The sequence below is a fragment of the Carlito syrichta genome, unplaced genomic scaffold (genome assembly GCF_000164805.1).
Source record: "Carlito syrichta isolate Samal-C Ts95f unplaced genomic scaffold, Tarsius_syrichta-2.0.1 Scaffold117906, whole genome shotgun sequence".
NCBI lineage: Eukaryota > Metazoa > Chordata > Mammalia > Primates > Tarsiidae > Carlito > Carlito syrichta.
This window is the reverse complement of record NW_007062002.1, coordinates 52097-70856: the sequence shown is the minus strand read 5'-3', so window position 1 is coordinate 70856 and position 18760 is coordinate 52097. Positions and strand designations below refer to the sequence as shown.

The 18760-nt window shown below is 34.8% G+C and overlaps 1 pseudogene; it reads right to left on the bottom strand.

Annotated features, from left to right (window-relative positions):
- Positions 1-16299: 16299 nt before the first annotated feature.
- On the bottom strand, positions 16300-16792 carry LOC103277456 (annotated as a pseudogene).
- Between the last annotated feature and the right edge of the window lie 1968 nt (positions 16793-18760).

The window sequence follows — 18760 nt, the reverse complement described above, 5'->3', positions numbered from 1 at the left end:
GCAGGAGAATATATGCATATTTGGTTTGAAATACAATTTTCAGAGTATGAAACAGAGGAAAACATACATGTTAACAACTATGATTTACAGTATGCATATTATTACTGTTGAAATAACTCCAAAGTATGTCATAGGAGAGTTGAGGGAGGAAAAATTCTACTATGGAAACTGTGGAAAGCATGACAAAGGATTTTGCATTTTAATTGGATTTTCATTTCTAAAAAGAATATGTATGAAATCCATATATGTTTAATCCAGATACCACAAGAGTTACGTTGAAAAAATGTAGATACATTTGGCTCAAATTCCCATTTGAAACTTTGTTTATGTCCAAAGACCTTCCTGTTATTTTTGCAAATTTTTAAGAAATTATACTTTCAGGGTCTCTGCCACTAAGCTCCCATGTTCACAAATTTTTTCCTGATTTCATAGAATCAGCCCTTCAGATTCTACTCAATCACAATTTTAAAAATATTATTGGTTATGTTTCAGAGAATATTGGGTAGTCTATGATTTTTTTAAATCCATCAAATGAGGTATGTTCTAAGACGGTTTCATTGTGACACAATTCAAGTATATAGATATTTAGTACAACTGAGTGAAATCTGCTTATATTTTTCAGTAAGTAATAGTTTTTTTTCTAATGGACATGAATGCCTAATACAGATCATTGAAAAAAGGTAGATTTTCAGCAAAATTAACTGATTCAAAACATTTATTATATCTTTAATATGTAGATATATACATATATATATGAATATATATATTTTTCAGAGTCTTTGGTTAACTTAACAGTGATGGCCATTAATTAGAATGTTCTTTTTTTTCTTGACAGGGATAATCAGTCAACTTAATGTGCATGTCAGAACAAATCTTAGTATAACACCTAATTCCACAAGGCCATCATATAAGGTTTATGTTCAATAAATCTGCTGGTTAAACAGAAAAGAGAAGATAATGAATCACTGTACCCATGAAATGAGGAAAAAAAAGAGGATATCCAAGTCCATTTTTATTATTTTCTAAATATAAATAAATACATACATAAAAGAAAACTTAATTTTAAAAAGTTTTGGTCTGACATACTATGCAATTGCTCTATGATTTAAGCCACAGTAATATATTTTTTTACGACCTCATGTCCCCAGGTACTCTTTGTGGCAATAGCTCAAGTCAATTCAGTTGAAATTGGCTTACAGGGATTTTAGGCTTTGAAATCACCTAATTTTTCTAAATAAAGGTATGAACATTTATGGGTCATTTATACTGCATTAAATTTTGTTCTATATTTTTGGCATGAAATATTTTATACACACTATTTTAATGCTGTCTTTTTTTCCTTACCATATATAATACTATCATCTATTCTTAACTGAATATACGTTCTAAGCAACTTCGTCAGTACAAAGTCATTGTTTTTTAGTCCCTATATTATTTGACAGTCTGCTTAGAAAATTAATCATTATTGATTTTGTTCACATAGTTCTATAAATGATTCAAGCTTTCCCATATGGTGTTCAATATGAGTCTGGCAACTGTTTAATTAAATGCACACCAAAAATAAAAATAACTATTTAATATTGAAACGATCTTAGAATCTTGATGGGATTATTGAATTACCTACTTCCTAGTTTATTTTGCAGTTTTCAAAATTTTTTCCTTACATAGTTGTCAAATACTTGATATTTTCAACCTGAGGCCCACATAAGAATATAGCTTTCAAATGCATTTTGTTTGTTGATATAGCCCCAGAAACTCACAAAGTAACTGGCACTTTGTATACACTCAATCTTTATTGAATTAAGAATTAATTTGGCCTATAAGATCCCATCCTAATTTGGTCATTAAGACTATACAAGTGCTGTTTCCTCCCTAAAATTCGAATTTTATTTTGTACCTCTTGCAACACTTATTTTATGCATTTCCTAATTTCTAGACATATTGTAATTATTTCCATCTCAACTATTGTTCTTCCCAAGATATTGGCTTCTTATATCTCATTCAATAAATTGCAGTTTGCCACTATATTTTATTCATAGTACTTTTCCTTATTTGAAATCACTTTACATATTTATTATCTTATTTGTTTATTTCTTTAGTCTCCTGGAAGACATCATATGGTCATCCTTCATTTTGTTTACCCCTCTCTTTTGAATGTCAAGAGTAATATCAGGTATACATTGGCTATTTCATAAATATTTTTAAACTTTCCACATGAAACACACATTTTGGCATATTATAAAAGATTCACAAAGCATATTGAAAACATTTTCATGTTTCACATACTTTACAATAGCACTTTTAATGGATTTCCCTTACCTCTGAATGATCATATAAAAAAATTTACTTAGCATCTTTCTCTCTGTCCATGCTAATTTTTCCCTGAGACTTCAACCTTGTTTTATTTGGTCTCCTGTATCTCAGGGTTCTAGTGAAAGGAAGAAGAGAGATTTATTTTTGGTTAGACAGAAAGCAGAGTTGGCAAAAGTAGGCTACTTCTTGTGTCTATTTTCAAATCTCCAAAATAATGATATTCATCTTACTTGAACATCCAGAGGTGAGAAGAACTCTTAATTATATGAAACCACAGAACAATCAAGTAAGAGGGAAAAAAGAGAAGGTATTGATTAAACATGGTTCCTGGGAAACCAAACTGCTTGGTTTCTATTTTGTCTCTATTCTTTTACTAGATAAGGGCATTGTTTGCCTTAGATTCGTTTTCCACTCATAAAACCAAGATCTCAGAACTTACCTAAAAGGGATAAGTGCAAGAGATGGTAAAGCAAGTAACAATTAAATAAATGTTTTGAAAAACGGACGAACTTTTCATGAATATTTATGCTGTTTTGAGAACTATTCTAAAAATTTTATGTCTTAGCCTATTAAATCTTTACAATTATGTGAGATATCAATATCCTCAATCCTATTCTAGAGAGAAAAATACCTGAATTCCAGATATTTTAAACAATCTCCCTGAAATTGTTTTTCCTCAAAATAAATATGCCCTAAATGACCATAATTTTAGACTACATGTCATCTAATTTACAAGATCTTTTCTTAATGTTATACAGAAAATAGTGGTGGTGCTGTGATCTGAATTAGCCTTCTAGTATCAGAGATCACTAGTATAATATAGTAAAACTATATAATAAATGGGGTATTAAAATATAAATTTCAAAGAAACTCAAATACACTAACAATTTGCAAGACAGGAAAAGGAATCCAGATGAAATTTGACACTTTTTTCTTTTAGGTTTTCCTAGTTAGGAGTATTCATCTGTTTGCTAGTTAAGCGATACTTGAGGTTTATATCAAAATCTCACTAATAGACTTTATAAGTATTGTAAATATAACAGTCTTACTAAGTATTTGTGCTGCTTTCTAAGTTATATTTTGCTCTAGTTATTGATAAACTTAGCTAGATGATGGAGTAAAATTTCTGACTAATGCAATCAATGTGAAATTCAAAGTAGGCAAAACCATCTTTTATGCATTTAAGTGAAATTTCTCATTATTTCTAATTATCTAAATTAATAGGTGAAGATTAATCCCCATTTTTAATGTTTTATTTTTTGCATTGATGATGAGTTATGTAAAATATGTATGTTTACCAACTGCATTTATTCTATAGTGTCTGTGTGTGTACACACATGTGTGTTCAAGTACATTGTAAGTTTTAAAAAATTACGGAAGTTTTCTGATTGAACTTTATCTTTTATCTTCATGACAACAACAACAAGTGAACCTTAAAAAAATAGTGAATGCAGTTGAGTGCATGCTAACAATCGATAATAAGGAAGTGGTTTTCTTTCTCCCTTCAAAGTAGAATGTACAGCTTGCTCTGGCCCAGACAAACCCACACAATGTTTCATGCTCAGTGAGTATGCAGAGCCAGGGAGGATTTGATGACAACTTTGTCCTGCTGACTGAGGGAACAATGATCTGATTTGTTCTAACACGTCTTCCATTGGTGTATTCCAACTCAGGGGGTTGTACAATAGAAAAATACCTTCTAATTAGATGACATTTAATTTAAAAGGATAATCATTTAAGATATATATATATATATATATGTCTCATGAGATAACAAAAATATGACAAATGAGTTGTGTAGATGTATTATTAAATGTATTACTGAATTATACAGAGTATTGAAGCTTCAGATACGAAGGTTTTAACTGCATTAAATATATCATGTGAAATTTAAGCTGCAGTTATAGTTATGATAATAGCAATTATTTCCTGGGTAATGCACACAGTTCCAGATACTATGTATTCACTTCAGATATGTCATCTAAATTCATGCACTATTCATCAAGCAATTGGTTAAAAGACTAAGTTATTGTGTAATAATATATGGCATTCATTCATGCAAGATGCTATAGAGATAAAGAGCAGGTTAACACGATCACTGCCCTCATGTTATTCATATATTGCAGAAGAAAATGATAAATCATTGTGTAAAAATAAATTAAATATGTAATTGAGAAGTACAGACTACTCTACAAGAACATAACCAAGAACCAACAATAATCTAGACAACTAGATTAAAATCTCCTCAGAATAAAGAAATGTAAAACTTATATCCAAAGGGTGAATTTGATTAATGAAAATGGTTAGAGAAAAGGGCAAAAGATTTAGGGATTGGAGGCAAATAAAATATTTTGCATGCAGCCTTCTGTGCAGCAAATATTAAGTGAAGACTCCCAGGTGGGAAGTCCAGGGAATGAAAACTTCAGAGTGGACAGCACTAGTGGGGAGAATTAAAGTTTAAAAGCAGACAACTAAAGGAATTTGGCCTTCAATACTTTAAATAAATAACTTTTATTAGGTTTTGAGCCATGAAGCAATATGATATGTGTCTAGAAGCATCACTGAAAATGTAATCTGGAGAATAGAAAGAGTAACAAAAGAAGAGATGTCACAGGAGGCTGCAGTTCTCAGGTAAGAAACAGTGGTGGCCTTGAGAAGGTAATAGTGTGTGGACAGTTGAAATCAAATGTACTATCTGTTGTGTCATTTTATGGGTGAGGAAATTAATTGGCTTAGGAGGACTAGAAGAGATTTCAAATCTAAAATAATACATGAAATAAATATATTTAGATAGAAAACACAATCATCAATTAAAAAGAGGTAAAATTAACAATCAAAAGAACTTGTGGCCACACTTGCCTCTGAGTGGCGGCCTCCTTTCCAGTCTGTGAAAGGTGAATAATAAACTTTACTTCTTTCTACTTTCTTAAAAAAGAAATTGTCTCTCTCTCGCTAAATGTATATGTGTGTATACATTTATGGTATTCCCAGTATTGATTTTTTCAAAATTAAAATTCAACTCCTGGCTATTATTTCTTTTTTTAAGTTTATTTTACTGTAAGGATGTGGTATACAAGTCAGGATTAGGTACATAAGTAATGTATGTGCAGGTGACATTTGGGCTTCCATTGATCCTCACTTGTCCTCGTTTAGAACCAGGTACCCTGTGTGTTGTTGTGTACCTCTCCTTGTCCCTGCTAGCATCCTGCAACTGCCAATCCCTTCCTTGTGCTTGGTTATGATTTCTAAAATAATGATTTCCCTTGGTTTTGACACAGAGTATTTAAGGGAATATACTGGGAAAGTAAATTTGACCATAATATAACACTGTACAGGAAGGGTATAGCAGCTTTTTAAAAGTTTAAAAGTAAATTTCTTTAGCATTTCATTCAATAATTGTGTTTTAGATCATAAAATATTGACTGAACATGAAAAAGAGGAATTCCATAGAAACAATTAGGTTAAATGGTTTCATTTATTAGAGACAATTCCAAATGCATGAATAGTGAAGGGGATGCAACACAAACACCCAAATGTTTAGTAAACTGTTGGTACCATTGCTACTCTGAAATGTTCTTCATATAAATAAGCGTAAATATACACCTTCATCCATGTATAAAGAAATACACATATAATAACACCATGTTTTGCAAATCACTGTATTTCTACTTAAAAGCAATGGCTAAAAAAAAGGACACATACTCTCACTTTTTAAACAGGTAGAATCCATATGAGATTTTAGTAAGAGATGCGGCATTCATGCACTCATTTATTCATTATGATTTATTTATTTGATCGCTTATTGTTATTCTGTAATATCTTAGTGTTCTGTGGACTCAATTTTTCAGCCTTATTCTCTAAAGTTGACTAGATAATTCACTTAAAAATGTTAAGATGATTTTTATGCTCAAAAAGGCTACAGAAATTTATAAAATATGTTACAAAATACATTTGTTACATAATATTCAGAAGTAAAAAAATGGTTAATTTTTTTTGAAGCACTGTTTTATTATACTTTTTTCAGCTTATTTATCAATAATGTTAAGGGCTCAAGGGCTCATGACTCTTTGTTATTTTACTGTAGCTTTTGCAGTTTTGAACTTTTAAAATAGAAAATTAATAAAGTATATTCAGGGAAAGAATTCAAAATTTCAGATATTTTAAATAAAATAACACCTTTGGCCCTGGAAATAATTTCTGTCTTAGAGAACTTGAATAATATTGCAATGTACCATCATTTATTTCTACCTATGTTTTCCTTTCTCACTTTTCATTGTAAAGACTATTCTTCTCACCTTGTTTTCTTTAGGAATGAAGGTATATGGCAGAAGGTAACTGCTCTGAATGCATCTCAAAGCACATAATATTAAGACGAATGACTATATCAAAAAGCCCAAAGAATCTAACCAGCATCACTATATTCCCTGTTTCCTAGAAAAAATAGCACCCTCTCCCACAAAACATAACAAAACAAACTTTGGATAAATACTTCCTTATCTATCACGATTAAGATGATAAAAACAAGCTTTATATTATTTTATTGACACATAATAATTGCATATATGTAGGGTACAGTGTGATTTTTTATATATGTGTGCAATTTGTAGTGATCAAATCAAGATAAGTAATATGACCATCCCTTCAAGCATTTATCATTTCTTTGTCTTGAGAACATTCAACATCCTCCTTTTTGGCTACTGGAAAATTTAAAATAAATTGTTGTTAACTCTCATACCCTTACTTTGCTGTATAGAACAGTGAAACTCATTCTTCCTATCTAGTTACAATTTTGTTTCCTTAACTTACCTTTCTCTATCCCCCCCTCACCTTGCCCTACCCTTTTCAACCTCATAATCATTTTTCCAGTCTCTTACTTCTATATGGCCAACGTTTTAAGCTTCCACATATGAGTGAGAACATAACACATAATTCAGCAATCCCACTGTTGAGTATGTATCCAAAGGAAAGGAAATCAGTATGATGAAGAGGTATCAGCACACCATGTATACTGCCGTACTATTCTCAATAACTAATACATGGAATCAGTCTAACTGCCCATTAACAGATGAAAGATAAGAAAATATGGGTATATATTCACAATAGAGTACTATTCAGTCTTTAAAAAGAATAAAATCCTGTTATTCATAGCAACATGAATGGGCCCGGAGAACATTATGGTAAATGAAGCAAGCCAGACTCAAAGAGATATAAGTTTTTCCATTATTTATGTGAGAAATAGTTATTTACATTTACCAATCAGTATCATTTCACATCTGTAATTTTTAAATAATATGGCGTCCTTCTACCATTCAAAACATAGTGTCTAACATCTAACGTGCAAGTTCTGAGACTTGATAACTCAATGACTTGGGAAATCATAAGTCCTGTTTAACCCTTAAATGCCACATATTTTACATGACAAAAGCAGTGTCCACTTCAGAGGCTTTTGTAGAATTTAGAGTAGCATAGAAATGTGAGAACTTAAAATGTGGCTTGCATAAAGATAAATTGAATCAGCTATGTACTCAGTTGGTCAATTTGAAATAAATGTAAGATAAATCCAATGACAATGTAAAACACCAATGAGCCCATTTGAGTTAGCTCAAAGTTGTATTTTCAGTGTTGAAAATAGACCTGAAAATTTGTGGACACCATGTGGAATCTAGTGGTCCTCTAGGTCCTGGTTCCCAGTAGATTCACATATGCTATGGAAGATAATGCAGAGTTAAGGACAGAAAAACACAAAATCTTGCCAAGTCCACATGCTTAGAAACATCAGGGATGATCCAGAGAAATTGTGTTTTTATTGAGAGCCACTACTTACATTAACCAAAACATTTAGTGTTAACTTTTAGCAGTCCGTAATTAGCATGGGTGTGACAGTTACACCCTTGCGTACAATATTTTTTCCCCAAGGAGAAGAAACCTGGGTTCCTCCTTGCTGCTGGGTCCCCATAGTCTGAATTGCACACAGGAATGGGCTTCGAGAACCTAGTAGCTGCCTCCTGTATGTTGAGAGTATTCAGAACAGCATGACTTCAAGTCCAAATGTTCTTCCAGGCACCAATCCAGAGAGGCCAACCTAGTGGAATTTCTGGTGACATCAGGATAGAATATACATGTCCAGAACTCAAGGTAGGTGATGGAGTCTGAACATTTCCCAAGGGGCAAGGACTGAATTCCCTGTGGTTCCAGTGGGATATTCAAAGTCTGGTGTTTGGTGAGAACATGTGCTTGGGTGTAATAGACTTATTTGCATGCAATTCCTAGAATAAGCAACAATTCTGATGTAAAAAATGTGTCAGATATCTGAGCTTGAGCAAGCTCTGTAGGCTTTTTATGTCTAAATTTTCTATTTAACAAAAAGAATATTTCTCTTTAGTAAAGAGAAAATTAGAAGGTTACCTTGGATTTTAAATTATTTTTAGAGCATAGCAGTAAAATATGAGAGTTACAGATATTGAAATCAGAGCAGTTAAGGAGATTGAAATACATATACATGAAACATTCTGAAATTCAGAGCTACATGTTACCTTAAATTTGTTCATATCTTCATGTCTCTGCCTAACTAATTAGTGGAGGATTCCAATCATGTGAAGGGTTATCACTTCACACAGGTTACATTTGTGAACATCTACTAAAAGCCAGAAGAAAACATTTTTACAGAGAGATGGTAATGAAAAGCAATGAAATGATTATTGGATGCAGTGTAAGAAATTCAAAACATATGACAGTGATGGTGCAATTTATGAAAGAACTCAACCAGGAAAGTCTTAAATTCCAGAGAAATTCAAGAAACTCCCAAAATTCTTCTGTTAACAAAATGATTTTGTAAAAGAATAGGAAAAGAGTGAACTGCTTGCCTTCAAAAGACAGACTACAATTCAAGACATTGGACCAGAAACATAGTTTGGATTTGAAGCCCCACTGGTAGAATTTCCTATGGACAAGTCCTTGACGGGCAAGCATAAACACATCCTGTTCTCCTCATTGAGAATCTTTCCAGAAAAGACTCATGGTCCCAGTGGAGATTAATTTTTTACCAGACAGGAAACTAGGATCCAAATAGAATGTGACATTTAACACTATCATGCAGTAAACTAAAACATATAGTTGGTGTATTCTGAAAATAGTTTTGAACTTCATAGGTCTATATTGACAAACAATATTGAGGTCCTGACCCTGGGTACTCAAAAGGGGTTGAGATTTGTGTTCAAGGTCATTAGGATAAACTATTTACACTCCCAGAGTCAGTGAGCTCTCCTGACACTATTCCCCTCCTCAAATAAGGGTGATGACCACGATGTGTGAGTCTGAACGGGCAATTCGGTCAGTGGCTAATCAAGAAAATGGAAACTACCAAGTAGTTAAAAGTTCATGGGAGGCTTGAAGAAGCACAAAGGGGATAGTCAGAAAGCTTAAACAAAGTTTAACTGCAGAAAACCACTGTCAGTCCTAGGGATGAAGGAACAAAAGGGAAACTGTTGCCCAGAGCTACAGATCATCCTGACACAGAGCCCTCTGGGGATCCAGTCATCAAACACAATAGCATCCCAGGAGGTGGAACTGTTGCTGCTGTTGCTACCTGCCCTTATTCCACAAACAGTGCTAGCCACGACCATGCGTGCCTGCAGAAGTAGAGAAAAAGGTGTCTGATCTCTTTCCCCCTTCTCAATTCCTACTTAAATTTTGCATAGCAGAATATAACAGAGAGTCAGCCGGCAAAGTATCTGGGAGATGCAATACATTCAAATACTGACTATCCAGAGAGGATTCTCTTTGACGTTTGTAAAATTTAGCAACAATGGGGTCATTCTGACTGCGAGGGTCTGGAGAGTACAAGAGGAAACAAATTATAGAGTAATTTACTCTGCTGGTAAAATTCAGCCTCAATTCTGTTCTCCTCAAACCAGGACTAATGAACAATCTCTACTTGTGTAAAGGTATTACCACTTAACGTAATCTCTGGGGACTGCTGGGTAAAGCTAGCGCTCTGTAAAACGACCTATCGAGAGGAATGTAAGAAGTAGCTGTAGTAAGAGATAAAATAAATGGAGCCATCTCAAACAAACAAAAAATAAATGATTTGTTTCCTTGGTTTTTACAGGATTCAACGAAAAACATTTGTAGAATACATTTGGCAGGATACATATCTAGTATTGAAAATGATATAACTCAAAGTGTTCATTTCTTGCATATTAGGAAGAAAAATATCTACATGCTCATGAGTAACATACAAACCAATTTGAGATTGAAGGAAGTAAATCCATGAGAGTGTGACTGTCAGTATATCAATTAAAAAAAAAACCTAAGGCTAACTGAGAGAGAGGGGGGGAGGGGAGAGAGAGAGAGAGAAAGAGAGAACAGAAAAGGAGGAGGAGGAGGAGGTATAGAAGTAGTAATCTGGTTTTGTAGAAGTAAAGTAGAAGATAAATTTATGGCCAGAAAAACCAAAGAGAAGCCATCGAGTTTCTGTGACTATAAGACAGTACAATATTGAGTAGAAGAGAAAAGAAGTGTCCTCACTTATTAGTATGGTATGATCAATGTTCTGGAGTATAATCAGTTGCACTGCTCATCCATATGTCCATGTTGGATGATAAATATGTGAAGAGGAGTCTTCAGGGGAAAAGGGAGGTATAGTAATAAGAGTAAATTTAATTTTGACATGTAAATAATAATAATACAAATATAAAGAGTCTTAAAGAGTATTTATTTCGTAACACTTAAAAATGTAAATCAGGAAATAGAGAAGGAAGTGGCGGCTATAGGAATACAGATTGCTCTCGTATTGTATGAATTCTCAATTGTACATGTCCTGCTTACTTTTCCAATTCTTTCTGCAGGTGGGGAAAGAAGCACAGATGTTTCACTGAGTAATACAATCTTCATAAATGGTCCTTGGGCTGGACTGAGGGTCATGTTTACATATAACACAGGGAAGCTGGGTATGAGCCCAGACATGAGAGAAATACAATGCCATGAGGGACTCCTTATCTTGGTGAGGTAGGGCAAGAATATTTTCTTTGTCCCAATGGTCCACAACTCTATATTAAGAGCAGACAGATCAAATGAAACCTTTTCACTGAAATTTGATTTGATTAAAGAGTTCAACTTCTGCTTAGAATGTAGACATTTGCAAGGAAACATCACTCTCAACCAAAAATTTAGAATAAGTGGGATAATCTAGAACCTCACAACTGTTCTTGAACCTATTAGATAACTGAGCTCTGGTGAGACAACCAAGGAAACAATGCTCAACTGTGACAAAACTCTCCAAGAAGAAAAGGAATGGATGCACGAACCACTTTATCTTTGTCAGAACAGAGGAAAAATTGGTCACTATAGAGGTAGGTAAAAAAAAAAAAAAAAATCAACAAAAATGTTATTAAATCCCCAATGTTCAAGTGGGCTAATGTATCCATTAAAAATATCAGACAGCCCCAGAAAGAAGGGTAACCTACATTTATTTGAAAGCTCTTTTCCATTGGCATCCACTGGGTGCTCAAGAGAAAAATTAAGGTCAGGGAAAAACACCAGAGGAGTTTCTCAGGGGAATAAACATGCAGATATAAATAATTGTCTTTGAGAAACTGGAAGAAATATCAGACAACTCCATGGAAAGTAGATACTGCATTGAAAGCAAAACTCTTAAAATGTTTCCTTCTATAAAAAACAAACAAACAAGACATCTCATTACCAGGAAATATCACACCAAGAATATATACAATGCTTCTAGGGTAGAGTAGAAGCAGGCATCTTCCTCCCTTGTTGGAAACAAAACAAAAACTGATCTCCATGAATTGCAATACAAAGCAGAAGTCAATATCATTGGAAGAAGGGTAGGAAACTCTTAAATTCCACTACATAGACAAGGCAGAGTTGTTGCCAGAGGTAGAGGTGCAGCACACGTGACAGGAGGACTAAAAAGCTCCTACCACTAAGACCTAACTCCACAGGTCCTGCCTAAGACTAAGGCTGGTACAGAAGAACTGAGAACAAACCTTCAGCTGTTCACATCACAAGAGTAACATAAAATATCTAGCAGTCTGTTGCGCGGGAAAGGGGCAAGAATGTAGAAAGTGTCTTCCACAGTGGCATAGTCAATCAAGATCTAAAAGCAGAAGGCAGAGTAAGAACCATGAAAAAAAACTGCAGCATATCAGGGCCCATAGACAACACAAGATAATGACAGCCAGCTGTCCATGGAACTTAAAACCTGCGGGTACCAAGGTTGAAGATAACAGTACTGAAAACCAAGCCAAGCCCAAAGATTGATTGACTGTCTCAATCAATATTCCATACTGTTGACCTGACAGAATAGTGATAGTTTTTCTTTGGTATCAGTAGCATTTTCCACAGTCTAAATAAAGAGAATAAAAAGAAAATAGATAACCCATTACTAAGAGATAAGTTTATCAATAAAACAAGATTCAAAGATGATCCAGATGTTAGAATAATAACGCATACTGTCTTTACTTAAGATGTCAAGGTTTTGCCCATTGTAGATTTTTGCATTGCTTTTAATTTTTAGTATTGCATTAAAATATTGTCTTCATTAATTATTTTCTCTTGCCTCCGTTCATTTTTGCACCTGAGGCTAGTGTGTCACTTATCCTATGTCACCCTATCAAACAGAAACTTTAAAATAATGCCATGAATATTTCAAAATGTGTAGTATGCAATGTGGATAAAATGCATAAATAAATAGAAAATTTCAAACTAAATTTAAATTTTATTTAATGGGGCACAATATTCACTAAATGGGGAATAGGCCACCTGAGACCCAAACCTCATCACTACACAATATAACCATGTCACGAACATACATGTGTACCCCCAAATCTAAAATACGTTTAAAAAAGAATGTTGACTTTTATAGAAAAGTAATACTAAACTACGTGCTGTCTATGAAAAACGTAAAAATATTGATAGGTTAAAAGTAGAAGGCTGGAAAAGTTATGCCATGTAAACACGAAACAAAATAAATGCTAGGATTTTTTTTTTTTAATAAAAAAGAAAGCAGATTAGGCGGGAAAGAAAAATACTTATCAGATGGTAAGCCTCAAGTTAAAATTTAAATCTGTTCTGGCATCAGCCTATTTATATGCTTTGATTTCTTTAAATAGTGTTAATGGAGTATTGGTGATGATGATGGTGGTGGATTTAATATTTAGTAAAGATATTGAAAAATACATTTCACTTCAGCCAGTTACGTAAAATTGCAAAGTTAAACATTTTCCTATTTTTGAAACCAATTTTTAACTCCACAATTACATGATTCTAAAGGTTTTTTTTTTAAAGTAGGATTTGTTTATATTTAAGAAATAGAATCTGAATTTAGTTAGGAAAAAAAGGCAACACTCTTGAGACCTCATATCAGTGCCTGCAAATCTACCTTGGATTAAAATCTGAATAATTTAGCAGAACTTCCCAAACCGCAGAATTTAAATTTTCAGTGTCTCTAAAGGGCCTGGGCATTTAACCTCATGTCTCGTGTCTCCTAAGAGTTTGATTAAAGTAGATCAAGAACCACAGCTTTTGGTGAACAGATCAGAGGCCTCCAGCATGCTATATTTAATTCAGTTTCCTTTCTGAAACAGTAGGTACTAAAAAGTGCCTGATGACATTTAGAAACTCCTAAATCTCTACAGTTCAATTCCATAGACTCCTTAAATCTGGCCTGCTTGACTCTCTCTACTGCTTTTCTGCTAGCAAAAGATTTATTTCTACAAATTGAGGTAGTATGTATTGCAGGTATGACAAATCATCTCAAAATTTTTGTCCTCATTCATTGTCCTCCATAGAGCAAGGGAAGCTTTGTTATCCAGAAACTCAGTGAAAACAAATGGCTCATTCACAGAAAAAGACACATAAATGTTTCCATATAGATATTCTCAGTGAATCTTGAATAGCCTTTACTACTTTACTCAGAAAGGGAGAGAGAGGAATAGGGGAGAGAAAGAAGTTTTCTTAAAAGTTAATTGCATTTCATTTGTCTTATATCATTAAGTTTTATGCAATATTTACTTACAGCACAGTCTTATGGCTTCTACCAACTCCTTCAAATTTATTACTGAATCAGCTCAGCAGTTGTTATCCTAACATGACTTAAAATTTGTATTCAATTAATATTCTCAAAAAGGAAAAGGTCATAATTCTACTTATTCATATAATTATTTCATTTCATCTCTCCCTACTTATATATTTATATTGGAGATGAAAAAGAAAAAAGTATAAAAGGACTAACATATTGGATCCTGGTGGGGAAGATTTTCTTCTTTTTTTTTTTGTTAAATTTTATTTCATTATAAAGATGTGGGGTACAAGTAAGCATTAATTACATGAGTAGGCTGAATGCAGGTGAAGTTTGGGCTTCCAACTGGCCCTCATTCCCCCTGGTCTATGTACCCTTTGTGTTGTTACATGTCCCTCAATTCCGTCCCTAGCAATTTCCAGTTACTGCTGGTTCCTCCTTTGTGTGATTAATGTTCAGGTCCCACGTATCAGTAGGAGCATGCAGTATTCAGTTCTTTGTTTCTGTGATAAATCACTAATATGTTTGTTTCCAGGAACCTTTTAATTTCTGGCCTGATTGCTATGTTGAACCAGAAGTCATTCAGCAGCATGTGGTTTAGAGTCCATGTCTTTGCATGTTTTGTGGGGATTTTGTTGGCAATGCTTATTTTTATTCCTCTGTGGATCTGAGTAGATGCATAATAATATTCCAATATTCTGAAATTTGTTTGCACTTGATTTATGCCTGAGAATGTGATCAATCTTGGATTGATGTGCTGGTGAGTAGAATGTATACTCAGTAGATGTTGGATGAAGTCTTCGGAAGATGTCTATTGTATTCATTTGATTGAATGTCAAGTAGAGATTTCAGATCTCCTTGTTGGTTTTTTGCCTCGATGATCTTTCTAGAGCTGGTAGTGAGGTATTTAGGTCTCCAACTATGATTGTGTGAGAGTCATTGTCCTCTCTTAGTTTACTTAGTAGTGTTTTATAAATCCTGGTGCTCCTGTGTTGGGTGCATATATGTTTAGGATGAGTATTTCTTGCTGGTAGATTGAGCCTTTTACCATTATGGAGTGCCCTTCTTTGTCCCTTTAACTCTTGATGGGTTGAAGACTGCTTCATCTGAAATCAGAATAGCTATACCTGCCATCTTCTGATTTCCATTTGCCTGAAAGTTTGATTTCTGGCCTTCAACTTTGATCCCATTGGGTGTCCTATGCAGTGAAATGAGTTTCCTGGAGGCAGAAGGCTATTGGATCAGCTTCTATAACCAGTTTGTTACTCTATATCTTTTCAGTGGTGTATTTAGTCCACCCATGTTCTGATTGATTATTGAAATATGAGAGTTTATCCCTGTCATAGGGCTCATAGAACTTGCTTTGTTTCCATTTTGCTTCTGCATCTGTATGTGTGTGTATTTTCATTTTTGTGAGTACTCTGTATGTTCTGTTAACTCTGTGCTTACTTGTACTTTTGTGAGGGGTATTACTGTTTGTTTGTTTTTTTTTTCTCCTGTGTACAACAAAGTCTTAAGCATCTCCTGGAGGGTGGTTTGGAGGTGGCTTAGTGTCTTAGGGATTAGAATTCTGAAAATGACTTTAGTTCCCCATCACTGGTAAAGACTAGCTTTCCAGGATAGGAAATTCTTGACTAGAGTTGCTTCTCTTTAAGAAAGTTAAAAAAAATTTAGTACAATCCCATCTGGCTTGTAGTGTTTCTGCAGATAACTCTGAAGTGATTCTGATGGGTTTTCCCCACAAAGTAGTCTGATCTTTCTCTCTTGCTGCCTTTAGGATTTTTTTCTTTCATGCTTATTTTGTGGAGGCAAGTTACTATGTGCCTTGGGGATATAATATAATACCTTGCTGGAGTTTTCTGCATCTCTTGTGATTGGATTCTTTCTGGCTAGATGTGGGAAATTGTCTTTTTTTTTTATGATCTAGAGATCTTTTATATTGACACCTATTAAGCCATGAATTCATAGGAAATATGGTCTAGAAGCTCAGGCTCATTTTCCTTGGTTCTCACAAAGTGTGCTTCTCTGGGTGTAGCAGGCTGGTGCTTCAGCTGAAGCCACATGCCTTTCTCCTTGGTTTCCTTCTTTTTCTGGTCATTTTCCTTCATGCATTTCAGGAAGCTATCTTGATTCTTTGAGTGCTTAATATGCTCAATACACACATTAATTCTCTTGGCAAGAAACTTGCCCTTGACTTGTTTGTTAACAACCATGCCAACAGCATGCTGGGTAACATTATAGACTCTTCCTGTCTTGCCATAGTAACATTTATGGGGCATTCCTTTCTGAACAGTACACATTCCCTTGATGTCTACAATATCACCGTTTTTGTAGATTCCCATGTATGTGGCCAGAGGAACAACTCCATGTTTTTCTGAACAGCCTGGAAAACATGTACTGCATGCCCCTCCTCTTTCCCTTTGTGTTTGTCATTTTGGCAAACTACTGGAAGAGGCGGTTTGGGCTGAGGGGAAAATTTCTTAAATGACCTCATGGAACACTAGTTCCATGGTGTTTTTCATTTCCCTTTCTGTTTCAGGACTACCAATTAGGTATATATTTGACTTCTTGACATATTCTCACATTTCTCAAAAGTCTTATTCCTTCATTTTAATCTTTTGCTCTATGTTTTTTACAGACTGGGTTAGTTATATACTTTGGTCTTCAAGCTCTGAGATTCTTTCCTTTGCCTCCTTGGTCCTACTACCTATGCTTGTTAGTGTGTTCTTGATTTCCAGGATTAGTTTTTTTTTTTATCTCTATTATTTCATAGTGAGCTTTTTTTTTTTTTTTTAAATTGACCACCTCTGCTTTTACCTTCTATATGACTTCAGTAAGTTTTGCTTCTAGTTTCTCTTGGTTCTTGTTTACTTTTGCCATCCAATCTCTGATTCCTATAACTGTTATCTGGGGTAGATCATTCTGGAAGGTTTCCATTATTTGTGTCCTGATAGCTGCTTCTTTGGGCACTGTCTCTTTATGACTCTGAGGGTTGCCTATATTTTTTCACTAATTTTTCTTCATTTGTGACAGGTCTCTCTTTGTTCTCTATATTTTCTCTTTTGATTTAAAGCTCAGAGGCTGTTCAGTTCTTTCTGTTCTAGATTCCTTTATGTGATTTAATATATGTCACTCAGTGGGAAAGTGAGGGGCATTCACATCTGCTTCTTGCTCTACCTGTGACAGTATTCTGTTGTTGCAGAACTCATCTGCTGCTAAATTTGTCTGATCAACTTTCAGCCCTCACTGCTAGTGCTATGTGGGTAGCAAGCAGGGGTAATGGGTCTCCCATCTGCTGACTGCAGGCTATAGTCCAAGTGTCTTCCCACTGAGACAGCCCTAATTTGTCTGTCATGTCACTATTTCTTTGTTCATGTCCACACTCTACTCTAGGAATAGAGCAGGTTTTCTACTGCTGAGGAGGTTGGTAGGCACTGCCCTGCTGGGATGCAGGTCTTGAATGGCTTCTTCCCTGTCTGGCTGAGGGGATGACCACCAGCCACTGGCAATGTACACTTTCCAACTTTACTCTGCAGGTGGGCCCTTATTGCCTATGAGTCACTAGTCCAGCATAAAGCTGCTTTCATGGTGGCTCTACCAATTTCACTCTGCTGGTGGGCTCTCCCTCCCCATGCTTGAGTCACCAGTCTGACAGAAAGCAACACTCACGGTGGCTGCTTCAGTGTGGGTCTTTACCCTGTACTGATTAGGCTTCAGTTGCTCAAAGTTTTGTGCCCTTCCCAGGACTCCCCATATGTGGGACTGATAACCAGCACCTGTCTGATAGGAAGTGAACCATCCCAACGTGTCTTTGGTTCACTCACCCACTTTTATCCACTGGGCAGAGTTTCAGTTTTTGTACTAGCCTGAGGCACAGATTCCCACATCCGCCATGGCATTCTGGTCTCTGTATGTCAAAAGATATATTTGCAAGATACAGGATGTGTCATCCTTTAAAAAATGTTCATGGTGTTTCCGTTTATTGGCAGGTAGGTGAGAGCAACTCTCTGCCTTACTTGGTGAGAGCAATGCCAATCTGCTGCTCCATAGTGGCCATTTTGGATCCCCCAATTATTTATATTTTAAGCTTTTTTCGATATATTTTCCTAAAAACCAGAATAATTCTTAAATTTTGCTCTTAATTCTTCTTATAAAAGATACTAAGTGAATTCTACTGAGTCTTTTGCCTTTGCTGACCTTCCACATTTAAGGATACCACATTTAAGTAACTACCTGCTGGTTCAGAAACTGATCTGTATCCTTCTCAAAACTCTTAGATCCTCTCAGTTTCAAAAAATAAAGTATTATATTGCATCAGGCTAGTGGTGTATTAAAAACTAATTGCGTTCTCAGTTCCTCAATCCTCAAAACATGAAAAACATTCAACTGACATGTATCATTCATTTAATT